General features: G+C 39.9%; 1 protein-coding gene and 1 long non-coding RNA gene across 9 annotated transcripts in view; one reads left to right on the top strand and one right to left on the bottom strand.

Moving 5' to 3' along the window:
- The window catches only part of LOC138758151 (uncharacterized), a 111,717-nt gene extending 104,952 nt beyond the window's left edge, over positions 1-6,765 (bottom strand). For 2 of the 6 annotated variants that reach the window (XR_011354176.1, XR_011354173.1), the window contains exons 1-2: positions 6,577-6,765; positions 6,091-6,246 (exon numbers count right to left, since the gene is read on the bottom strand). This is a non-coding gene — a long non-coding RNA (uncharacterized lncRNA). Of the gene's footprint in view, positions 1-2,913; positions 4,060-6,090; positions 6,247-6,576 lie in introns of those variants that run through there. The other 4 variants (XR_011354178.1, XR_011354181.1, XR_011354175.1 and 1 more) reach the window with 3 other exon arrangements.
- Positions 1-27,061, top strand: part of LOC138758132 (sodium/potassium/calcium exchanger 2-like) — a 237,633-nt gene that overhangs the window by 85,995 nt on the left and 124,577 nt on the right. The window lies entirely within an intron of this gene.

The following is a 27,061-nucleotide window of genomic DNA, read 5'->3' as shown; positions in this document are numbered from 1 at the left end:
TGTGTAGAATTCTAGATAACATTGGCTATACTTGTGTTTATAAAATAAATATATCCTTAAATTATAATTAAAGAAAATTATGTTACAACATCGAGCTATTCTGACAGGTCTACCGGAAGAAGGATTCTGATGTCAATAAGCTTGTATGGTAGGAAGAAACACTTTGCTGCTCCAGTTGTACTTGTAAAAAGTAATAATTGGAGATGTGTACATTTCTTAGAAATCAGTACATTTACAATGTGAGGCATTTTGGTCCATTCTATCCATGGAAAAGGAACAGAATCATGCCCTCTAGACTTCCTCCAAGGGTTTTCAAATCACAGCTCTACAAATGAGCACTCTCGGACTAGAATATGATGGCTTCTCACTCTGTCACCCTTTAGGGGATGTCTCAGAATTACTTTGTAAAACGTAGGTTCAAGGGAAACTTATTCAAGGTGCATAAAATAATAGGGACTAGGAAAGACATTTTTCTTAGTAGGTAAAACTTAAAGGGTAAACTTAAACCTTTAACATCCTGAGCCATGAATGAGGAGTCAGAGGATTGGACGATGGCTAATGTAATTCTTTTGTCTAAGAAAGGCTCTAAGAATAATCTGGAAAATTCAGGCCAGTGAAACAGACATCAGTACAGGGTGAGCTGTTGGAAGGTATCCAAAGAGACCAGGTACATAAGTACTTGGGTAGATAGGGACTGATTAGGGATAGTCAACATGGTGTTTTGATTGAAATATCATGTCTCACCAATCTTAAAGATTTTTTGGGGAGGTTACTAGGAAAGTTGATGAAGGTAAGATGGTGGATGTTGTACATATGGACATAGACTTTTGACAAGGTCCTGCATGGGAGGTTGGTCAAGAAGGTTCTGCTACTAGGCATCCAGGATGAGGTAGGAAATTAGATTAGACATTGGCTTTATGGGAGAAACTAGAGAGCAGTAGAAGATCATTTCCTCTCTTACTAGAGGCCTGTGACCAGTGGGATGCCTCAGAAATTAGTGTTGGGTCCATTGTTGTTTGTCATCTATATCAATGATCTGGATGATATAAATTGGATCAGCAAATTTACGGATTGGAGGTGTTGTGGACAGTGAGAAAGGCTCTCAAAGCTTGCAGCAGGATTTGGACCAGCTGTAAAAATTAGCTGTAAAATGTCAGATCGAATTTGATGCAGTCAGGTGTAAAGTATTGCACTTTGGGAGGATCAATCAAGCTAGGATTTGCCTGGTAAATAGTAGGGCACTGTGGAGTGTGGCAGAACAGAGAAATCTAGGGATACAGATGCACAATCCCTTGAACGTGGCATCACTGTTAATTAGGGTTGTAAAGAGATCTTTTGGCACATTAAGCTTCATAAATTGAAGTATGATGTTATGATAAAGTTATACAAGACATTGACGCCAAATTTGGAGTATTCTGTACAGTTTTGATCACCTATCTGCAGAAAATATTTCAGTAAGATTGAAAGAGAAAATTTACAAGAATGTTGCTGGGACTTAGAGTTGGTTAATACTTTATTCATTGGACCATCAAAAAGACTGGGTAAATGCAAACACGTTTTATCCTCTGAGGTTGGGTGAGTCCAGAGCTAGAGGACATGTTTTAAAGGTGAAATCTTGAAGGGGAACTTCACACAGAGGGCGATGGGAGAGTGGAACAAGCTGGCTGTGGATGAAGGTTCGATTACAACTTTTATGATTAATTTGGATAGGCTCATGGATGGGAGAGGTATAGAGGGCTATGATTCGGGTGCAGATTGATGGATCTAGATGGAGTATTAACCAACTCCAAGACTCTACTGATAAAACAAGAAAAAATGTGTGTGGAGTGGGGGGGTAGGGGGTGGAAAATCTCTTTGAGTGCAAGAAGTCTGCAACTCATCCCTGAAGGAAAACGACTCCTTTTTCACTACTGAAATCTTCCAGTCCTGGCAGGATCTTCATAAATTTCTTCTGAACACTCTGGTAAAACTTGCGATGAGGTGATCAGAATAGGGTTCAGCACTCAAGTTGTAAGTTAACTAGATATGATCTAACCCCATGTTGGGTATAGTTCTAGCAAAAGATCCTTGTTCTTGTATAAAGCAATCCATGTCTTTGAAGCCACCTCATTGGCCTGTCCACTGCCTTCATGGATCTGCAGAATCAGGGTTTTGTGTTCCTCCGCATATCTCAGCAACTTCTGATCTGTTGTATATTCTTTTTCTGTTACAATTCATCAAATGCATTATACTTTTCAGGATCAACTGTTTTTTTCTAACCAACTGGTCAGACAAATATGTTAGCTGTCAACAACATAGCCTGCACTTGCCTTCATTAACTCAGTCTAATTGTTTAACAATCCTCCGCGTATTTTGTCATATAGCTGTGACCCCAGATCTTTCTGTTCCTCAATACTAGTTAGAATCAAGCCATTAACCACTTGGCAATCACTTCTCTCCTTTGATAATCTGGGTGAATCCAGTCAAGTCCTGGAGACTTGTCTATCAAAATGTTTTTAAGAAAATCCAGCGTTTTCTCTTTCTAAACCATGACAAGCTCCTGCACATTAGCTTGTTCTACTCTGATCTCATATTCACCAAGTTCCCTTTGCCTAGAGAACATTGAGAAGCAGATTATCCATTTAGGATCAATTCCACTCTGCCTCCAGACACATGTCCCCACCATTTATCTCTAATCAGTCCCCTTCCCCAATTAACAATTATGAGGTACAATGTTTTGTTTTAAAATCATGCTACTTTTACTATATAATTTGAGGACAAAGTTCACTATTGTTTTCTTTGAATTTTGATAAGTCCACTACTAATTCAATACCAAGAGTGCCATGCCCTTTGGAATGGTTTGATTATTGCTAAATTACATATCTTAATTTTATTCTGTTATTAAATTCACTCATGTATTTCAATGGTCAGGTTTTAATTTATGCTGCTTCAAGAACTGCTAATAAACATAGAATATAGTTGTGTAACAATTGCACAAACAGGAATCCAATGTAAGATTGCATACATTTCTCACAGGATGCCAGCTGTTTTCAAAGATTGGCCCCAGTGTGCCATGTACTGTGATTTATTCCACGCAAACAAAGAGCATCTTATTTTGTGGTAAACACTGTCATAAAGCCACCTGCCAACACTGACAATCTGAAGCAGTATTTTTGGCAAGAAGATGCAGTGTTGCTTGTAATTTCTCTATTTTGTAAATTAAAACCTAAAGAAAGCATTTCAGCCTGTAGTCAGCTAATGCCGCTGCCACTAATGAACAAGGTTTAGAGAGAGAGAGAGAGATTGGCTTGAAACTTGGTTCAATCAATGTTGCTAGGGCCATTGCATGCAGGTGGTACTTGTGGCAAATGAAACAAGAGGAAACAGCACTGATTAATGAGACTTTGAAGGCAATTACTGCAACTCTTCCCACGTGTGCAGTGTGGATTCTCATTAGGATTTCACATTGTACTTCACCTTTTTATATATTTGATGTTTGGTTAAAGCAATACGGGGTGAAACAGATCATTCTCACTCCCAAAACTATTCCATCTTTCACCCACACAAAGAATTCTGAGAAAAGGAATTAGAGAAAATGCCTCCAATGTGGAAGTTGTAATAGGAAAGATGCTGAATAATTTATTTCTTTACTGAAATTTAGTCAGCAAAGCATTTATACCTGTCTTAAAACACCCCCATCAATGCAGACATCTTCATTATTTCTCAATTCGGTCCACCACAAGTGAAGAGCAGATTTCAGATTTATTGTCAGAGTACACACATGATATCACATACCACCCTGAGATTCTTTTTTTCCTGTGGGTGAGGCAGAATGACCACTTATTGGAAGTGCAAAAAAACTGTATGCAGTGTATACATGTATACAAATAAAGAACTGTAAACAGATAGCAAATGTAAAAGAACTGTGCCATACAGAGAGAATTTTTAAAAATCATTGACGTGCACAAGAGTCTTTAAATAAGTCCCTGTTGAGTTTGTTGTTGAGGAGACTGATGGTGGAGGGGTAGCAGCTGTTCCTGAACCTGGTGGTGCGAGTCTTGTGGCACTTATACCTCTTTCCTGATGGCAGAAATGAGAACAGAGTGTGTGTGGTGTGGATCTTTGATGATTGCTGCTGCTGCTCTCCAACAGAAGCATACCCTGTCGATGTTTTCAAGGGTTTTGCCTGTGGAGGGCTTTATGCTTGGGTATTGGTGTCCCTGTACCAGACTGTGATGCAGCTGGTCAGCACTTTTTCCACCACCCCTCTGTAGAAATTTACCAGTGTTTCTGGTGTCACACCAGATCTCTGCAAACTCTTGAGGAAATAGAGGCACTGATGTGCTTTTTCACGATGCCATTAGTGTGTTGAGTCCAGGAAAGATCTTCCAAGTTGGTGACTCCCAAGAACTTAAGTTTGCTCGCCCTTCTCCACCTCTGATCCCCCAATAATCACTAGATTGTACACCTCTGGCTTTCCCTTCCTGAAGTCAACAATCTGCTCCTTAGTTTTGGTTACATTGAGTGTAAGATTATTTACCTTGACAATTAACAGTTGTTCCCAGCTCTTTTGATGCTGTGTGACGTGCAGAATTTTGCCTATTTCTTAATGCTCGCTGTACCCATTTTGTAAAATTCTGATGTTGCTTCATTGCTTGAAAGAACTCTAAGTGCATAGATCATCGAGGAAATCAGTCTATTGTGCTTGGTAAGAAAACTAGATGATAATCCATGAATAGCATTAAATTGGTGAGATTCATGGAATTTCAAATTACATTGTAGAAATACAAGGTATTTCAGCCATTGGTTGAGGTGTATTTTAGCACGGGCACTGTATCACTTTTGGTGTCATCCCAAAATAAGGGAAGAGGCAACAATAAAAGTCTGTCTACAAATCTGCCCTCAGGAAATGACTGATGATTTAGTAGAGGATCCAATTCCATATAACCACAAAACATAACCATCTGCACCAGTGCAGAGAGACTGACATATTTTGACTTGAGATGATAAATGGCAAGTGTAATTGTATTCATGTAGTTATCCAGCAGTGACCATATTTGGCATGCATTTAAATATTTCCACATGTCATTCAACATCATTGCTAATCCCCAGACCATTGACATCATCAGGTTTTCCATCGACAAGAAATGGAACTGGACCCCACATTCCTTCTTGTGCCTGTAATACATAGTTGGAGGCTTGGCCTTGTTGGCAACTTGTTGAACTCTTGAATTTGTAAAGCTGTTCTATCATCCACAAATTAGAGCAGGTGTACAAAAGAGTTTGTCCCACTTGACATTCTCTAGAATGAACCAATCTTCTTGAATGGTTCTCCACATCTACCACACTAGGTATTCTGTAAGGAGTTTATGTTCTCCCCATGACACATGCTTGTATTCCTCTGGGTTCTCCGGTTTCCTGGCACCCTCCAAAAACATACGAGGTTGTTGATGAATTGGGTGTATACAGGTATTGTTTAAAATCTTTTCAAGAAAACAGTACTCACAGCTGTGCACCATGTGTGCACATGGCTATAGTTTGCATTATCGTTGCATTATATTATTATTTATAATGTTGGCATCCAATCACCAAGTGCTCCCATTGTTGCCCTGAAAACATGAACTTCAGTAACTATCAGCTGTGTGGCTTCATCCGCATCACACGCCATCCTGACTTCCAAATGTGTTGCCATTCACAGTTGTTAACAGATACAAATCTTGGAAGACTGCACACTGCAGAAGAACCTTCTTGAACAGCTGACAGCCAGAGAGCAGCTCCTTGTCACCTTTCGAAGTGATGATTATTCATTGCTGACCTCTGGCAATGGACGCACTCCTTGCCTAAATAAAATATAGAGGGAGCCGTTCTCCACTGCATGACAGCTTCTGTCTTATCGTGACAAAGGGTTCAGTCCTGGATCATTAGTTATATATCTTTGCCTCCTATGGATGCTGCAAGATCTTCAGTTTATTGTCATTTGATTGTACATATACAACTGAATGAAACAGCGTATCTCTGGACCACAGTGCATGCACAAGGACACACAGTACCCCTGACACACAAACATGTATACATAGCCATCTAAAATAAATGTATACATAACTAACTTACCAGTTGCTAGGGTTGTTCAGCAGTCTCACTGCCTGCGGAAAGAAGTTGTTTCCTAGCCTGGCAGTCCTGGTTTTTTTATACTTTGTTTCTGCTAAGACCTGCTGAGTTTCACCAGCACCTTTGAGTCTTAGCTTCTGTTGTGCCTTCTCAGCAGCCCTGTAAACAGAGTTAATGAAGAAAATACACAACCAAGTCAATCATCCAAACAACATTTTAACTTTTGGTTGAAATCATTAACAAATTGATCAACTATCTAGGTATAAACCCTCTTGTCTTTTCCTGTCCTTATATTTCTCAGCAGCCAGTTTCCTGGTTTGTACCCAAGCTGCTGGGAAGTTGCTTCATTGCAGAGATCAAGCCTTGGAAGGCAACAGCACTGCACCTTAACAGCACAGCTTCAGATGCGCCGACTATGAACAGCAACTGGCCACTTGCATCAAATTATCACACCAGAGGGATCATAAAGGATATAGTTGTAACAGTGACCTGTAAATTCGTTCTTCATTTTTCCACTGATGCTCTTTCCAAGGCCAGTGATTTAGCCACATCATGAAGCTGTCAGATTTCTGGAGAACATGGATGAAGTCAAAGGGCTCTTTAAATATTAGTCAGAACTGGCTTGTGTGACAGAGCAGCTAAATAGCTGGGTGCGCATAACAGAAAAGCAGGTCATTCGACTCTTCTAGCCGATGTGACAGAGTCCGAACGTCCACCGCATCAGGCAAACATTAGGCAACTTCTGCTTGAACTGCAATGCAAATACAAACTTGCCAAGTAATGTGGAGCTGGGTATGATTTCAACAGAAATTATTGATCCCTAGCACCAGGCAGAGCTCTGGAATGGTGGAAGAAGGACTCAGTCTCAGATTTTGAAGAAGACTGACAATGCCCCAAATGCTTCAGTGTTCTGTGCTCATCAGAAGTCAGGAAACGACTCCATCAATTTTATCTCAAGCCCTTGAGAGGAGGGCTTGTATGTGACTTTATTCTTTAGGTACAGTGTAGATGAGGGGCCATTCCCCGGTGACCTGACTGCACGTCAGAGTGGATCCCATATCTGAACCAGCTCCCTGGATATCTGTGAACCTGATTTGTGACTGAACTTGTTACATCAACTGACGAGGCGAGGTATGAAATAAGAAGCTCACTTTTAAGCCATCAGTATAGGAAGAGTTTGTGACATGAGTGCAGAAGAGAATGTGGTGAGAGAGATTTCATCTCTGTGCTGAAATCTCACTGCTCAAGTAATGACCAGCAGCATCACCACCTCCAGGCTGCAGAGCCAATGGACCCCAGGGCTGCCCTCTGCAAGCCTGAGGTTGCTGGCTGATGTTTTGCTACTTTGTCCTGCAAGGTTGAGTGAAGAATAAAAAACTAATTTAACAGTTAGTACAATATGCTTGCAGCACCAGTGACCCAGTTTCAAAACCAGTGCTGTCTGGAGGGAGTTTGTACATTCTTATACCTGCATGGCTTTTCTCTGGGTGTTCCTGTTTCCTTCCACTTTTCAAAGCGTACAGAGGTTGTAGGTTGGGATATTTGGGTGGCATGGGCTAGAAGGGCTTGTAACTGCTGTATTTTTAAATTGGGAAAAGTGTATGACGATGTCGCAATGTTTTTAATAATGTGCCTGCCCATGTTGAATAGCTGGAGGGAAGTGAAAGATAAATCAGAACTACACCATTCTATTTTATAGCCTGCTCCATCATTCAGTAGGATCAAAGCTGGTCTTCTGTCTCAGTGTTAAGTATCTGATGTCCTTGATGTCTTTTGTGTCCATAAATCAATATTTACTGTATTCAATGGACTGGCCTCCATCATCTCCTGTGATGAAGTCCACAGGTTCGCCACCCCTTGCAGCATCCATAGGAGGCAAAGATATATAACTAATGATCCAGGACTGAACCCTTTGTCACGATAAGACAGAAGCTGTTATGCAGTGGAGAACGGCTCCCTCTATATTTTATTTAGGCAAGGAGTGCGTCCATTGCCAGAGTTCAGCAATGAATAATCATCACTTCGAAAGGTGACAAGGAGCTGCTCTCTGGCTGTCAGCTGTTCAAGAAGGTTCTTCTGCAGTGTGCAGTCTTCCAAGATTTGTATCTGTTAACAACTGTGAATGGCAACACATTTGGAAGTCAGGATGGCGTGTGACGCGGATGAAGCCACACAGCTGATAGTTACTGAAGTTCATGTTTTCAGGGCAATAATGGGAGCACTTGGTGATTGGATGCCAACATTATAAATAATAATATAATGCAACGATAATGCAAACTATAGCCATGTGCACACATGGTGCACAGCTGTGAGTACTGTTTTCTTGAAAAGATTTTAAACAATACCTGTATACACCCAATTCATCAACAACCTCGTATGCTTTTGGAGGGTGCCAGGAAACCGGAGAACCCAGAGGAATACAAGCATGTGTCATGGGGAGAACATAAACTCCTTACAGAATACCTAGTGTGGTAGATGTGGAGAACCATTCAAGAAGATTGGTTCATTCTAGAGAATGTCAAGTGGGACAAACTCTTTTGTACACCTGCTCTAATTTGTGGATGATAGAACAGCTTTACAAATTCAAGAGTTCAACAAGTTGCCAACAAGGCCAAGCCTCCAACTATGTATTACAGGCACAAGAAGGAATGTGGGGTCCAGTTCCATTTCTTGTCGATGGAAAACCTGATGATGTCAATGGTAGGGGTTTGGGCTTTAGCAATGCTGTTGAATGACATGAGACTTGTCCTCATTTCAATCCTAAGTATCCTCTCCTGTATCCTGACATTATGACCCCAGATATTAGATACCCAACCAGGAGAAAGATCCTCCCTGCAAAGTGCGCCAGGATGTGATATAAGGCTAGGTGTTAGGCATAGCTGTTGGTGATTAATTAGATAAATGATAGTGTGGTGTACAGAGAGAGTAATGTGTGATCTAGTGGTGCAGTTGCTAAGAGATGTGATTTGCTAATGTTTTCACTGACCTTGACCAAGTGCGTGAGATCTTAAACTTCCTCCAGCTCTGCAGCCTGTTCCATCCCCTCTTCCAAATGTTGCTTTTGTCTAAATACCAGTCAGTATAAATAATAAGTAAAATTTTTAAAATCCATTTTATGTGCATTATGTTACATTGAAGAAACAACTCTGTAAACACAAGCAGCTCATCAATACAAGGGCTAAGCAGTCCCTCATTGATTTGAGAAGTGGTTTGTCAGGACACAAGTTGGCCACATCTATACCCAGAGCTTTGAATTATTGCTGTACTGCCCTTCACACCCTGGAGTCATACTCAATATTATATTGCAGGAAACTCAACAGCCTAAAGATTAGCAGACCTAGTGCTTCCTTCTTTGGAGGAAGAAGGATGAGAATTCAAATTCTTCAAGGAGCTAAAGGTAAGAGGGCGCACAAAACCAGTGAACCGACGGACTCGAAAGGCCAACATGGCCTGTTTCTGCTCCGTAAATGGTTATATGGTTATAAAATACTTGATCTATATAAATAATTAGAATACTAAAACGTAGTTAGATCCTTTAAAAATTTCCAACGTGTTTAGTAGGTTGCAAATTTTTTTTTAGCCTGGGCAATAAATGCTAACAGTTCTTTGCCACAGGAATCAAAATAAAGAGCCCTTTGGGTATGTGATTTTATAAAGACCACTCCCCTTCCCAACATGGACAGGCAGAAGGGAAAACAGCCCCACCAGAGAACAATTAGAAGTAGTCTCTCTCCCTGGTTCCCCTGTAATGATTTGTCCCAAGAAACATCAGCCAAGTTCATTGAACATAGTAACAACGATTATATATCTTGAACAAACAATGAACTTGACAGGTCAGACATCATCCATAAGTAGAATTGGTAAGGTCAGGTCAGGACCCTTTATCAAGACTTTGTTTCTTCAAGACAAATTTCTTCATAGTACTCCAGCTTGTATTCATTTCTGACAGACATCATGGTGTGTGTTTCACTGAAACGGCAATCTTAACTTTTTTAACCAATTGATCACCATTTAAAAGCATCCAGCATATTTTAATGGATGTTGTATCTCTTTCAATTTTCTTAAATGCTGCTTCCAGCAGAGCAGCAAGAAATATTGCAAGTTACCAGATTATTTGTATTTTTGTGGAATCTCTGAATTGTAGCATTTGGGTAGATTTTGAATCCATTATTACCTCTGTTTATAAAAATTGATGCGTGTTTAAGAAAAAAGGCCATTGTTGCAGATTTTGAAATGGCCTCAGTACTGGGGCACACATGAGATACTGGTTATCTCAATCCAATTATATTCTGTCACCAGTATTTCAGAATATCTGGAGCTAATAAGTATTTTTGAGAATGGAGATTAAATGTCCAAATGATCAATATCCATTATCCTAAACTGGCTATTTATAGGGTAATTTGGTTAGCCTTTAAATAGCCTATATTGCCGTGCAACCGTATGTGTATTTTGATGAGCTGGCTAAAACATTTTGAGTTTAAATTCAGTAGGATATAGTATTAATTTTTGTTGGTAATGAATTGGTGTAACATTTAGAGGTGAGATGAAGGAGAAGTGAAATGTATTTAAATACTGTTATGGAAGTATAATAAGATTAGGTGGATTCACTATTTCATTTCTAGAAGCACCTGATGAGGTTTTATTTATATTGTTGCTGATTTTAAATAGAGGCTGTAATCCTTGTGCAGTCAGTTAGTTAGCTGAAAGGCAGCAGCAAGCGAGACCTTCCATACTAGCTGTGTTCTGATCCTCCACACTAGCTAATATGGCCCACAAGTCAGGATCTGCAACACAGAGAGATGTATAAACTATCTGTTGAAGTATATGAACAATGGAATAGGGACAGGAGTAGGCCATTATGCTGTTGAGTCCACTCCACTATTTAATGAGATCATGGCTGATCTTGCGGTGGACTCAGCTCCACCTCCCTTCCACTGTCCAATAACCCTTAATTTATCCTACTTTGCAAACAATCTATGCATTTTGCATATATTCAATAAGGGCGGCTACACTACTCCCCTGGGCAGCGAATTCCACAGAATCACCACTCTCTGAGAAACATATTCCACTCAATCTGGAGGCTGCATTCCCTAGTTCTTGTGTAATACTAAATTATAAACAAGCAATGATTCATCAGTAACAGAAAACTGTTACAAAAGGTTTACAACTCACTAAAGGTCTTCATGCACTGCAATGCTTTGTAGTCCCAATATAGAGAGATGTTATTTGTTTCGTGTATGCATGGAACTTGTCAAGAAAATGGTGCATTTTTATTTCCCTATATGCTTAACGATTTTTTTTTAAATTGCTTTACGTGGGGGAGAATCTGTTGCAGATGTGACCTGTTTTTATTAAAAAGTCTGGAAATGCACCCCATTAATTACTGCTCCACAAAGTAAAGGAACATCTCATCACTATAATCAAATAGCATATACTCCCTAATAAGCTAGTTACTGATGCTCAGATTGGCATGTGTCAAGACCATTCGGCTACAGAGTTTGCTGCACCAACATGGTTAAAAGAGCAGTTTGTCTGTTACAAAATGAGAATGCCTGTCCTTGACATCTGAATGGTATCCAGTGTGGCTCCAATGAGACCTAATAAAACTTAAAACGAGGGGAAAACTCTTCATTAAGAGTCATTGTGCTACATGCAAAGGACTGGAGTTATTAGACGCTCATCATCCAAGCCCCAGGACATCACTGCAGGAGCTCCTCAAGATGGTATTCTTAGCCCAACCACATCAGCAATTCATGCACACTAGGTCAGAAGTGGGAATATTTTATGGATGATTGCAATGCTCAGTTCCATTTGCAGTTCCTTGGATCTTGAAACAGTCTGTGCCGTTCAGCTGAAAAGCCTAGCTTGAGCAGATAGGAGGCAAGTAACATTTGCATCACAGTTTCCAGGTCACTGAATCGGTGTACTACCAGGACAGCAAGTTTCCACAAAAGCAGTGGTTCTGATCAAATGATCTGTTCTTTTATTGACAATAAATAAGAGATAAATAGTGGGCCATGACCATGATGCCAGACCATGAACCTCCCACCCCAACCTTTACAGAGAAGAAGTGGCTTCTCAGCATTGATTCATGATTCTTTTATTGTCATGCAATAAAATAGAAAATGTAATATTGCACAAAATTTCCTTTAGTCTGCTGACAGCCAGGCAAAGAGTCACCATTAGTATTGCCTGCCGCCCCTTATAGTAAGAGAAAGAGAAGTAAAAGTGTCCCTTTGGAGTCACTGAGTGTCCATAGATCCACCTCCAGTGCTCCCAAAGCTTCTGCAGCCGCACAGACCCCTATTCTCTCCATTGGCACCCGAGGTCCAGATCCAAAACTCCGATACCATCAGGAAGCTTTCAGCACCTGAGGCCCTTCAGGAGCCCTTCTTGTGCTCAGCACCCTCTCGAACCCTGCCACATCTTAAAAGAATATTATGGATTGTAGAGAATTGACTTCCATTCTTCAAAATGCTGAAGAGTATAGGTACACTTTCTCCAATTACGTTTTGTTAGATTGAATCCTAAATCTGTAGTTTGTCTATTGACCTTTCATGGTACCCATTCTTTGCACAGAGGGACCAAATCTCCACAAGGTGTTGCAGGTGATTCACCATTGCAGAAAGGTTTTGACTTCCTTGAAGTACAGGCTAAGAAACCATTAGACTTCCTGAGTGTGTTGTCCTCATCTTCTCTATCAGTAGATTACCCAGCCAACTTGTCTTGTGCAAATTCTATTTCAGGATTTAATGTGAACATTAAGTAAAAAAAATCTCAAACATTTTATTGAATTACTAATTACTTCACCTTGAAATATTTTGCTGATCCTCATCAGCCATATTAGATTCCACAAATATAATCTATCCCACGAGGAAAGAAATTCAAACATTAAATATTTATTCACTCAATTAAATATGTGCAATTTCTGATTTGATATTGTCCTTGGGCTTCTCGATTCTTTTTTTTTGTGCTATTATTTTGCTTATTGCCTACCCAGTGTTTTCAGATTGACCGCTCTGTATTCAGCACTGGCCTTTCCAATTCACAACAGTGGATGAAAGACTTTAAGGATAGATAAAACTACGGTCACAAATGGTGTCAGAGCCCAATTTGGAAAATCAAAAAACTGCAGATGCTGGAAATCTGAAACTGAAACAGAAAAAACTGAAAATAGTCAGGAGGCCAAGTAACAACTGTGGAGAGAGTTATCATTTCAGTTCAAAGGCCTTTCAATATCACTAAAAGTTGAAATATGTTTTAAGTTGCAGAGAAGGGTGGAGAAATAAAAGAGAGGGCAATTGACAGCTTGGAGACCATCTGCGGCTCAATGCCAGGTCTTGATGGTGACAATTGAAAGTGGTCATTGAAGGTTTATTCATCACAGCTGAGAGGAATAAAACACGACAGTCTGCAGACACCATGATTGAAGTAAAATTGCAATGCTGGAGAAACTCAGCAGATCAAACAGTGTCCTTTATGTAGCTAAGATAAAGATTTTTTTAAAAATTATTTCTGGCTTGAGCTCTTCATCAAGGCTGATCCGTCTGAAAGAAGCAAAAGAGAGATGAATGAAAATAAAAGAAGTGCTGGAATTGTGAGATATAGATCAGTGTGGATGTTGGAAATCTGAAATAAAAGTAAAATATGCTAGAAATGTTCTTCCAAAGAAACTCTTCTCAAAGCCTTTCTGAAACTTGGAGGCACGGGCAAAGGAGAAGAATAAAAGGTTTAGAGGGGATCTGAGGATGATTAGAATCTGAAATGAACTGCTTGAGTGAGTGGCCCCCTCACAGCATTTAAGTAGTTCAAGAAGCACTTGGGTTGGTGAGCCAAAGAAAATTATGGACTGGTAAATGAGATCAGCATTGATGACATGTGCATGACGGACTCAAGGGCCTATTGCTGTGCCATGTGAAACTTAAAATTTCAGTTTGTGGTGCAAATTGGAAATGATGGTAATCTGAAATTGTTCAGTTTAATATTATCCCAATGGCTGTGATGTGCCAAATCAGAAGATTTCTGAGTTTACTTTGGCTTCATTAGGACATTGCAAGGGGCCAAAAATGGATGTCAGAGTAGGGATAGTAAAGGCAATTAGAAATTTAGGGTCATCTCTGCAAATTGATTAAGGACTTGCAAAATACAGTAAAATCCCTGTTATATGGAATTCAAACAACTAGCCAAAAAATCATGGAAAATAAATGGATAAAATTATTGAACTTTAAAATTTACAGGCTTCGCCATTAGTTCTCCATTCACACAACACGTGGCCTCAAGCAACTGGAAAATACACATAACCGGCATCTACCAATTCCTGTCATTGCCGGGTGCTAGGGATTTTACAGTAGTCAACCCAATCTGTGTAGATTTCCTTAATGTCGAGGTGTCATGTGTATTGTGACCATTGACCACAATACACTTAGCAGGAGGAAGACCAATTGGGAGTAGAGCTGAGTCCCAACATGGTGACAAGACAAAGATCAATTGGCTGGTGTGGCATCTCTTGTGGTTGCATCAGAAGATGCTGAGATGGGGAGTGGATTCAGATGAATGATATAGGGAATAGTGGAGAGAATGACCCATCCAGAATGCTGAAAGAGGGGAGGATGATGAGTCTGGTGATGGCATCTTATTGAGGTGCCAGAAATTGGAGGGAATGATCCAATTGGTAGTTGGTAAGTGAGAGTGAAGTGAGAAAGTCAAGTCAAGTTTGTCATTTAATTGTACAAGTACATCCCAGCGAAACAGTGTTCTCCGGTCCTTGGTGCAAAAACATGCAGACACACAACCAGACATAACACACACATGGACAAACAATACTTAGCACGTTAAGTATTCATATACACAAATACATAAATTAATATTGTTTCTTAAATATGATGGTCTCGGGTGGTTAGTGTGAGCAGTTCTTTTGTTTGTTCTTATTCTCACTGCCTGTAGGAATAAACTGTTCCTCAGCCTGGTGGCGCTGACTCTGATCCTCCTGTATCTCTTTCCTGACAGGAGCAGCTAAAAGATGCTGTGCAGAGTGGAAGGGGTCTACAATGACTTTTGCATGACCTTTTCAGTCAACATTCCCGTTAGATCACGTCAATGGTGGGTGTTGGCAGAGGGGAGGGAAATTCCAGCGATCCTCTCTGCCACTCTTATGGTCCTATGGATTAACCTCCAATCCATTCCTCTACAGCAGTGGTTTTCAAACTTTTTCTTTCCACTCGTATATCATTTTAAGTAATCCTATGCCATAGGTACTCTGTGATTAGTAAGAGATTATTTAAGGTGGTATATGAGTGGAAAGAAAAAGTTTGAAAACCACTGTTTTAATTGTACCTAATTGACTTGTTATATGCACAGTTTCATAACTTCAAAAGAAATGGGCCAATGACAATTTTTTTCAAGCAAATTATTTCAGTAACAATTGGGTCTAAAGCAGTGATTCTCAAACTTTTTTTCCCACTCACGCACCACCTTAAGTAATCCCTTACTAATTACTTAGCACCTATGGCATAGGGATTTCTTAAGGTGGTATGTGAGTGGAAAGAAAGTGTTTGAAAACCACTGCTCTACAGCAACTGTACCGCTCTGTGATGCAGCAGGCCAAGGTTGATCTACATTCTGGCTACACCTTGATCCATGTCTCAAAATTTTAGCTGAGCTTTTTGATGGAATGTATTAAAGTGCACCTCCCAGGGATGCTGGATCCATTTCAATTTGCTTATAGAATTTGCATCCCTGAAGCTTGATGAAGGCATGATAGTAGATGTTGTCAAGTCAATTTTATTGTTAACTGATTGTACAAGTACAACCTGACAAAACAGCATTCTCCAGTTCTCAGTGCAAAAACATGCAGACACACAACGAGACATAACACACATACAAAAATACATATGTAGGACAAGCATTCTATCTATATAAATAAATAAATATACATTGTTTTGTACAAATGAGAGTCTCGGATGGTTAGTGTGAGCAATTCCTTTGGACATTCAGCATTTTCATTGCCTGTGGGAAAAATCTTTTCTTCAGCCTGGTGATATTCCTCTATCTCTTCCCTGATGGGAGCAGCTGAAAGATGCTGTGTGCAGGGTGGAAGAGGTCCTCAATGATTTTGCGTGTCCTCTTCAGACAACAATCCTGGTGGATCATGTTGATGGTGGGGAGGGAGACTCCAGCAATCCTCTCTGCCACTTATGGTTCTGTAGATTGACCTCTGATCCATTTCTCTGCAGCAACCGTTCCACACTGATGCAGTCAGCGAGGACACTCTTGAAAGAGCTCCTATAGAAGGTTGATTTAATGGTACCCGGTATCCTTGCCTGGTTCAGTCTTCTCAGGAAGTTCAATCGCAGTTGCGTCCATGATAGGTCACTATTTAATTCTCTACTACCACTCTACTACAGAGTTGTTGATGTGTAGTGGAAGGTGGTCGTTCTTGGTCCTCCTGAAGACTGCAATAATCTCCTTCATCTTGACCCCAATGAGATTCAAGTTGTTACTTTCAAGCCATTTCACAAGATTTTCTATCTCTTTGTAGTGCAACTCGTTGTTGCTGATGAACCAACTACTGTTGTGTCATCTGCAAACTTCATGACCCTGTTGGAACTGGATCTGGCGATGCAGTCGTGGGTCAATAACGTGAACATGAGCGGGCTGAACACACAGCTCTGAGGTGCGCTATTGCTCAGCACAATCGCGCTCAATATTCTGCTATTGACCTGGACTGAAGTCAATTAACAACAGCCTGGCGCATGAGACGTTGTTCTCCAGGTGGGCCAGGATGGAGTGAGGTGACAAGGCTATAGCATCGTCTGTGAAATAGTTTCTTCTATAAGCAAATTGAAATGGATCCAGCATCCCTGGGAGGTGCGCTTTAGTACATTCCATCACGAACTGCTCAAAGCATTCATGTTGTACTCTTGGGTACTGGGATGATGCTGGCTGTCTTAAACCCTGCGGGAACATTAGACTGCTGCAATGAGGTGTTGAAGATGTCCATGAAGACCTCCGTCAATTGGTCTGTGTAGTCCTTCAGTACCTGACCAGGTACGCTGTCAAGTCCTACTGCCTTGTGTGGGTTCACCCTGAATAGGGTTCTCCTCACCTCGGCTATACAGGGGGCCTGTTCATCAGGGGAACACGGGAAGTGAGAAGAGAAGCACAGAAAATGGAGCCAGTATGGTTGAGAGTTCTGCCAACAATAGTAGATGGAAACCAGCTGAATGTGTTGACCTTGGAGCAGACACAATGGAGTCGGTGAAATTGTGTGACTAGAGTGAAGTCCATTAAATGTGCTCAAAGGGTCAACATTAGAGGAGCACAGATGTTCATGCTGTGCAAGTAATGTATGAACTGAACTTGTGTGACCTCATCATACTTATGTAGCAGTGTAGACAGTTCTATTTTAACTGCAATTTTCCAAACTAATTTTGAAGCCATGATGGCAAATGGAAGTAGTGTAAAGTTGTCCTTTGGAGGAGATGATGGCTGTTCAATTAAAGGCGACATTATGGAATAGCAATACTATGCTTCCAATTGTGTTATTGCTAAGATGGGAGTGATTACTCCTTATGATGTGTCCAATATTATTCTACTTTTCGCTCCTGAAAGCACAATATTACATTTTATTTAAAAAATTTAGACATACAGCACAGTAATGGGCCCTTTCGGCCTATGAGTCCATGACGCCCAATTTACACCTAATTAACCTACAACCCCCCAATACGTTTTGAATGGTGGGAGGAAACTGAAGCCCGCGGGGAAAACCCACACAGTCACAGGGAGAACATACAAACTCCTTTCAGACAGCACGGGATTCAAACCCCAGTCCCGATCGCTGGCGCTGTAAAGCTGTTGCGCTAACAGCTAGACCAACTGTGCCACCACATTACTGTTACTAGAAAAGAATTGAATGATATTCTCTTAAATCTTGTAATGAGCTTGTCATTATGAAATGATTAGGCTTTATGAATAAAACACACTGATGTATTTCCATGAACTATTTTTAACCAGATCCATTATTAAATGAGTTTGAGGTTATCATGTACCATTATTTTTCTACTATGGCATTTTCCTATTATACTATCTTAGTTTTTCAGCTATTACAGATCTTCTTTTATGTACTTTCTCCTTGCCGACTCCATTTTTAAGATTTGCATTCTTTAACTGTGATTTGAAGAGTAAAGCAAAGTGGGTGAGGGAGCATTGGAATTTCAAAATTCAAGATTCCTTCATTGTCACGCAATATGACATGAAATTGCCTACTGCCTGCTGTAAGACAGACAAAGGGTCACCATTAGTGTTGCCCGGCATCCCTAACAGTACAAGAAAAAGAGAAGCAAAAGAGTCCCTTTCGAATCACTGAGTGTCTGTGAATTTGCCTCCAGCAATCCTGCAACTGTACAGACTCCAGTTCAAACCATCGGCAACCTGAGCTCCAAATCCAAACATCCAATATGATCAGGAAACCTCCAGGTCCTGGGAGCCTTTCTTGCCCTCAGCACCCTCTTGAATCCTGGTTCCGATATCTAGTTCCCATGAGCCAGTGACCTGCAGTCCATGCGGGTCCTCTGACTGCACATTTCCCTCAGCCTTTGTAGGTTCTTCAGCTGGTGATTTGCTGCCATAGTCACTGAACTATAGGTCATCACCTCTGCTTCTCCTCCTCAACATGGGGGTGGGGGGGGAAGGGGGTGTTCTTCCCATTTCTGGTGCTGTGCACTGGTCTGCTACTCCCCCCAGAGTCTGCAACCCTTCATGGATGCTGCCGAGCATAGCGCCACAATCTAGGCCACAGACCACAAGGTTTCAGGATTTTAAAATAAAATGCTGCTGGCTGCTTTAACAAGACTTTTAAGCCTGTATCAGGATTTATTGTCATGAACAAGTCACGAAATTCAGTGTTTTGCTCAGCATCATAGTGCAAACATTCATATATAACCATCTTACAACATTACTTAAAAAATAAAATAATAATAACAAAATGAGTGCACGAAAAGTAATGCCGTGTCTTTGGTTCATTGATTATTCAGGAATCTGATGACAGTGGGGAAGAAGCTGTCCTTGTGCCTTTGAGTGCTCGTGTTTAGGCTCCTGTACATTTTCCCCAATGGAAGCAGAGTGAAGAGGTCATGGCCTTGGTGGTGAAGGTCTTTGAGAATAGAGGCTGGTTTTTTTAAGACTGCCTCATGTAGATGTCCTTGATGGAATGGAGTCTGGTGCCTGTGATGTTGCAGGCCAAATGAATAACTCTATGGAGTTTATTTTTGACCTAAGAGTTGATGCCTCCATACCAGGCAGTGATGCAACCAGCCAGAATGCTCTCCACGGTACATCTGTAAAAGTTTACAAGAGTTTTCAGAGACATACTGAACCGCTTTAGACACCTCACAAAGTATAGCCACTGGCGAGCCTTCTTTGAGATTACATCAATATGGAGGCTCCGGGACAGATCATCGGAGATGCTGACACCCAGGAATTTGAAGTTCTTGATTCTCTCCACTACTGAACCCTCGATGAGGACTGGGTCATGTTCCCCTGACTTCCTCCTGATGTCCACAATCATCATCTTGCTGGCATTGAGCACAAGGTTGTTATCATTATACCACTCAATGTGCTGATCTATCTCCCTCCTGTACGCTTCCTCATTGTCATTTGTAATTCTGCCGACAGCTGTGGTTTCATGAGCAAACGAACGTAGATGGCATTGGAATTATGCCTGGCTACACAGTTATTGCTGTATAATGAGTAGAGCAGTGAGTTAAGTATGCATCCTTTGGGGGCACCTGTGTTGATGATCAGTGAGGAGGAGGCAGTGTTTCCAATTCATACTGACTGTGGTCTTCCAATGAGAAAGTCAAGGATCCAGTTGCAGAGTAGGGTACAGAGGCCTAGAATTTGTAGCTTCTTGACCAGCACTGAAGGAACCATTGGCATTGAGAAAGGGCAGTTGAAACCTCCAGAGCAACACTGAACATCTGCTTTCCATTCTCCTGGGTCTGCACCAATGGCAGCACTACTGTACACTATTGAATTTGATATTCATTTTTCTATTGTGATTTCTGAAAAAAATATTTTTGTTTTGGGGATGTGGCCATGCAAAAGACCTAGAAAGATGTTAATGGAATTAATGGACAGGTGAAGAGAAAATGGGTCTAGGCATACTTAAAAAAAATTAAAGGGAGGTATAGTCTATTTATAAGAAACACCTCTTACCAAATTGGAACACACAAAATTAAAAAGAGGATGGGTGATACAAGTAATATCATCTTCATTTGGATCAAAAGAAAGAGGTGCAGTGATTTTAATTAATAAAAATATACCAATAATAATAGAAGAGACATTACCTGATCAAGCTGGAAGATTTGTAATGGCACATGGTGAAATTTATGCAGAATCATGGACACTTATGAATATTTATAGCCCAAACTATGAAGAAGTCTTTATGAATGATATAGTTTTTAAAACTGGAGGAGGAAAACAAAATATATTGATTGGAGGATATTTCAATTTTTTTTTAGATCAAATATTGGGCAATAACAAGGGAAAAAGCTACAAAAATGACATTATCATTTATGAAGGATTTAAATTTAATTGATACATGGAGGTGGCTCAACCCCTTAGAAAGAGACTATTCATTCTATCCAAGGGAACATGATTCACATACAAGGATTGCCCTATTTTTAATGTCTGCCCAATTACAAAGTAGAGTGGTAAAAATGGAGTATTTGGCAAGACTTAACTATTACGATAATGGAAAAGCAAAGAAGTATGTACAGATAGTGCCTCAATGCTAAATTACTAAAGAAGAAGGATTTTTGTGAATTTATTAAGAGACAGATAGAAATAATTTGTGAAAGCCATCTTCCTTCCACTGACAATAGTTTTCTAATTTGGGATATGCTTAAAGCTTACTTGAGGGGACAAATTATTTCTTGTACTAAAAATCTTGAGAGAGTATGTGTGAATTGGAAGGTTTAGAGAAAGAAATTGCAAAAAGGGGTATCAGGAACACAAAAAAAAGTTGGAGAACAAAGAGTTACAAAATAATACACTGCAAACATAGAATGGAAAAAAATGATAGTAAAAGCTAAACAAAAATATTATGAGCTAGGAGAACAGGCACATAAAGTGTTATCTTGGCAGGTAAAAGTAGGGGAGTCATCCAGAATGATAAATGCAATAGAAACAGAAACTGATACTATAAATATATAATCAAAAAGAAATAAATAATACATTTAGACAAAACGATATGAAACTCTAAAAATCAAAATTAGCTGGGGATATAAATGAAATGAAAGAATTTTTAACAAAATGTTGAACTTCCTAAATTAGAAGCGAGAGAGAAAAATATGATTTCGATACTCCTTTTACAAAGGAATAAATAAAGAAAGCTCGAGGTATTTTACAAGCTAATAAGTCCCCAGGGGAAGATGGGTTCCCTCCTGAGTTCTACAGACAATTTAAAGATTTGTTGGTGCCTCTTTTGATAGATGTGTTGGACCAGGCGGTGGAGACAGAGACCCTCCTGGAAACTTGTTCAACTGCCATAATTACAGTGCTATGGAAGAAAGGTAGAGATCCACAAAAAACCTCATAATTTAGACTAATATCACTTCTGAATGCAGGCCATAAAATTATAGATTGGGTGAGTATTTACCAAAATTAATATATGCAGATCAGGCAGGATTTGTTAAAGGAACACATTCTCCAAATAGCCTTAGTAGATTATTCAATATAACATATGGAAAAATTAAGGCTGAATCCAAACATAGCTATTTCTTTAGATGCAGAAAAGGCATTCGACTGACTAGAATGGTATTTCTTATATAAAACAATGGAAATATTAGGTGTAGGCAGAAAACTTATAAATGAGATAAAAAAATATTAGCCACAAGCTAAAATTATAACTAATAAACTAATGTCATCTATTTTTCCCTTGAGTAGATCAAGTAGACAGAGGTATCCTCTATCTCTGGCATTATTCATATTAGCTATTGAACCTCAGTCATAGACTATAAGAAAAGATCCAGATATTAAGGCCTTCAAACTTGGACAAGAAGGACATAAAATTAATTTATTTGCTGATTATGTGCAATTATGTATTATGTCTGACCCAGTTGAATCACTGATAAGATAACAAAAAATTAGAAAAATATGGAAGAATATCAGGATATAAAATAAATATGGATAAAAGTGAGATAATGCCATTGCAGAACTTTGATTATGAAAGTTACCAAAATGGCAGTAGATTTAAATGGAAGAAGGATGGAATTAAATATTTAGGAAAAATGATGATAATTTACAGAACTTGCATAAGCTTAATTATTCCCTTCTACTAGAAGAAATAGAAAAAAAATTACAGAAATGGAAAGATCTGACAATTACATTAATAAGAATGGTAAATTGTATAAAAATGAAGGTAATGCCTATTGTACTAACTAAAATCTTCTTTAAACTATTGAATAATTATATAAGACAATTTGTATGGAATAACAAAGTACCAAGAATCGCACCGGAGAAGTTATCATCGGACTATAAACAGGGAGGACTTAAACTTCTGAATTTTAAGAAGTATTATATATATATATATTATAAGATTTTTATCAACTTTCTCTGAAGAAAATAGTCCCCCCTTTGTGGATTCCAATGGGACTGAATTCAATAAGAGGAGACAATGAAGGAGCTCATTTATAAGTGGAATATCAAATTAATAACAAAAAAATGGATAATCCTGCACATGTTAGGATATGGCAAGAAATAAATGAATGTATCGGGGAAAATACCAAATATATCACTGAGGACACCATAAAGAGCAGCTCCCTGCTCTTTATACCTCTTGTACACCTCCCTTTTTCTCCTAACCAAATTTCCAATATTCCTCGAAAACCAAGCCTCCCTATGACTTCCAGCCTTTCCTTTGATCCACACTGGGACATAACTACTCTGTACCCTCAAAATGTATTTTTTGAATATCCTCGGTTTTTCATTAACATCCTTAACTGAAAATATCCTGTCCCACTCAATACCCTCCAATCCTTTGGCACCACCCCCATGGCCAGTGACATCCTAAATATCTCTGTACTACTGCCTATGAATCTGGATAACAAAATATTGAATTCATGGTATGAGAAAGGAATAAAATATGTTGATTGTTATATGGAAGGATCTCTCGTGTCTTTTGAACAACTAAGAAATAAGTATGGAGTAGCTAATGGGTCATTCTTCTAGTTTCTCTAGTTAAGATGTTCTTAAGAGAAAGATGGGAATTAAACTTGGCCCCACCTGAAGTTAGTGAGATGGAATGAACAATTTGGCTGGAGAATACACCTATATTTATATCTAGAATGTACTTTGCAGAGATCAAAAGCAAGATGGGAGTCAGATCTAGGAGGCACAATGATGAAAAGATGCTGGCTTGATTGGTGTTCGGATAGTATAACTTCAATTATAAATGCAAGATATGGATTAGTGCAATATAATTTCCTACACCAATTATATCTCACACCACAGAAGTTGCATAAATCAAAATCAGAAATATAGGAATGTTTTACATGCTATGTGGTGGTGTGTGAAAGTGAGATCTTTCTGACAGGATATTACTGAAATAATCATATAACCATATAACCACTTACAGCACAGAACAGGCCAGTTCGGCCCTACTAGTCCATGCCGTAGCAAATCCCCACCCTCCTAGTCCCACTGACCAGCACCCGGTCCATACCCCTCTAGTCCCCTCCTATCCATGTAACGATCCAGTCTTTCCTTAAATGTAACCAATGATCCCGCCTCGACCACGTCTGCCAGAAGCTCATTTCACATCCCCACCACCCTCTGCGTAAAGAAATTTCCCCTCATGTTCCCCTTATAATTTTCCCCCTTCATTCTTAAACCATGCCCTCTAGTTTGAATCTCTCCCTGTCTTAATTGAAAAAGCCTATCCACATTTACTCTGTCTATCTCTTTTAAAATCTTAAACACCTCTATCAAGTCCCCTCTCAATCTTCTACGCTACAGAGAAAAAAGCCCCAGTCTGCACAACCTTTCCCTGTAACTCAGACCCTGAAATCCTGTCAACATTCTCGTGAACCTTCTCTGCACTCTCTCTATTTTGTTTATATCTTTCCTATAATTTGGTGACCAAAACTGTACACAGTACTCCATATTTGGCCTCACCAATGCCTTGTACAATTTCATCATAACTTCCCTACTCTTGAATTCAATACTCCGATTTATGAAGGCCAACATTCCAAATGCCTTCTTCACCACACCATCTACCTGAGTATCAGCCTTGAGGGTACTATTTACCATAACTCCTAAATCCCTTTGTTGCTCTGCACTCCTCAATTGTCTACCATTCAATGTATATGACCTATTTAAATTTGCCTTTCCAAAATATAGCACCTCACATTTATCTGTATTAAATTCCATCAGCCATTTCTCAGCCCACACCTCCAGCCTTCCTAAATCACCTTTTAATCTACGGTAATCTACCTCACTGTCCACAACACCACCAATCTTTGTATCATCCGCAAACTTGCTTATCCAATTCTCCACCCCTACATCCAGATCGTTAATATATATAACAAATAATAGTGGACCCAGGACCGAACCCTGAGGAACTCCACTAGTCACCGACCTCCAATTGGACAAACAATTCTCTACCACTACTCTCTGACACCTCCCATCCAACCACTGCTGAATCCATTTCACTACCTCTTTATTTATACCTAATGCCTCCACCTTTTTTCCTAACCTCCTGTGGGGAACTTTGTCAAAAGCTTTACTAAAGTCCAAATAGACAACATCCACAGCTTTCCCTTCATCAACCTTTTTTGTAACCCCCTCGAAGAACTCAATCAGGCTTGTCAAGCATGATCTACACCTGACAAAACCATGCCGATTACTCCCTATCAACTCCTGTACCTCCAAAAATTTGTAAATAGCATCCCTCAGAACACTTTCCATCAACTTGCCACAGACGTCAGACTTACAGGCCTATAATTCCCAGGTTTGCATTTGGACCCTTTCTTAAACAGAGGAACCACATGCGCCACCCTCCAATCCTTTGGCACCACCCCCATGGCCAGTGACATCCTAAATATCTCTGTTAATGGCCCCACTAACTATCTACTACCCTCCCTGAGTGTCCTTGGGAATATTTTGTCCGGTCCGGGAGATTTATCCACCTTTATCTTTTTTAACACAGCCATCACTACCTCCTCGGTTTTTATCCTTGTATGCTTCATGACCTCCCCACTATTTTTCTTTACTTGAACTGGTTCAACATTTTTTTCCCTAGTGAATACCGAGGCAAAGAAATCATTCAAAATTTCCCCCATTTCCTCAGACTTCTCACTCAGCCTACCCTCGCTATGTACAAGGGGTCCAATTTTATCTCTCACTAATCTTTTACTTTTAATGTACTTATAGAAACCCTTTGGATTTATTTTTACTGTCAGTCAAAGCCTCTTCATGCCTTTTTTTGGCCTTTCTAATTTCTTTCTTAAGATTCCTTCTACACTCCTTGTAGTTTTCCTTCAACTTCTCAGCTCCCTGCTCTTTATACCTCTTGTACACCTCCCTTTTTCTCCTAACCAAATTTCCAATATTCCTCGAAAACCAAGCCTCCCTATGACTTCCAGCCTTTCCTTTGATCCACACTGGGACATAACTACTCTCTACCCTCAAAATGTATTTTTTGAATATCCTCGGTTTTTCATTAACATCCTTAACTGAAAATTCCTGTCCCACTCAATACTCCCCAAATCCCTTCTTATTCCTTCGAAATTTGCTCTTTTCCAATCCAGAACCTCAACTTTAGGCCTCTCCTTGCTCTTCCCTAAAACTACCAGAATTATGATCACTAGACCCAATTGGTTCTCCAACATGAATATCCGCTACCTGACCTAGCTCGTCCCCTAACAGGAGATCCAGTATTACACCGTCCTGAGTCGCTTCTTCTATTAACTGATTTAGAAAACAATCCTGAACACATTTAACAACTCCAGCCCATCCAGCCCTCTAACCGCATGGGTATCCCAATCAATGTGTGGGAAGTTAAAATCTCCCATGATCACTACCTTATGATTTTCACACATATACGTTATCTCCCTACAAATTTGTTCCTCTAATTTTCTTGGCCCATTTGGTGGTCTGTAATACACCCCTATTAGCACCCTCTTGCCTCCTCCACCCCTCAATTCCACCCAAACAGCCTCACTGGTCGATCCCTCCATACCATCCTGCCACCTCAGGGCAATAATGTCCTCCTTAACAAGCAGAGCAACTCCTCCTTTTTTACCCCCTGACCTATCACATCATATTAAGTTGCCAGTCCTGCCCCTCCTGTAGCCAGGTCTCACTAATTGCCACAATATCGTGACCCCAAGTATCTATCCATGCTCTCAGCTCATCTACCTTGTTCACTATGCTTCTTGCATTAAAATATATGCATCTCAGAGAATGACCCTCACATATATTCTCTTTTTTACCTTCTACCCTAATCTCCATCCTACCTTTGTTATCTTTTTTATTCCTATCTAGGTGGCCATACTCCCTGGACACTGCTCTCACACTCTGTTCCCCACCCCCCTGCCAAACTAGTTTAAACCTTCCCCCACAGCTCTAGCAAATCTGCTTGCCAGCACATTGGTCCCCCTCCAGTTCAAGTGGAGTCCGTCCCTCTTGTACAGGTCCGACCTTCCCCAGAAGAGATCCCAATGTTATCCTAATAAGGAAATATAGAGGTGACCTTTGCTGATGACCCGAAGCTTTATCCTTTGGGAAATTCTATTGAACTAAGTAATAAGCTAACTAAATTCCAAATTTCATTTGTTAAAATAGCTTTAGCTGTGTCAAAACAAATGTGTTGCGATTATTTGGAAAGCTGACTCCCCTCTACATACAGCACAATGGAAGACAGAGATGAAGAGTTGTATTCCTATGAAAAAAAATCACATACAATTTAAAAAGT

The sequence above is a fragment of the Narcine bancroftii genome, chromosome 1 (genome assembly GCF_036971445.1).
Source record: "Narcine bancroftii isolate sNarBan1 chromosome 1, sNarBan1.hap1, whole genome shotgun sequence".
Classification (NCBI taxonomy): domain Eukaryota; kingdom Metazoa; phylum Chordata; class Chondrichthyes; order Torpediniformes; family Narcinidae; genus Narcine; species Narcine bancroftii.
The sequence above is the reverse complement of the archived record's forward strand: the minus strand, read 5'-3'. Positions and strand labels throughout refer to the sequence as shown.